Raw genomic sequence first — 306 nt, 5'->3', positions numbered from 1 at the left:
GGAGACATTGATATAGTTTCTAATGGTGAAATCTATATTGGATCGGACCAAAGTTGAATTGTTTTAATTAATAATTTTGTTTGAATAAAACAATTCACTTTTGACGAATTATATGTTGTCATCTTAATCCTGAGATGGATGATGAACCTGTATACTTGACTTGTAACCTTTGATGTACTAAAGGGAGACATCCTGACATTATGTAAACGTACACTTGCCGGTACATTGGGGGTATGACTCGTGTATGCGTAGATTCGTTATTCATAGATAGTGGAATCTATAGCTCCTATAAAGAGTCAATGATAT

This window comes from Morus notabilis, unplaced genomic scaffold (assembly GCF_000414095.1).
Source record: "Morus notabilis unplaced genomic scaffold, ASM41409v2 Scaffold2550, whole genome shotgun sequence".
NCBI classification, from domain to species: Eukaryota; Viridiplantae; Streptophyta; class Magnoliopsida; order Rosales; family Moraceae; genus Morus; species Morus notabilis.
This window is presented reverse-complemented; position numbering follows the sequence as displayed.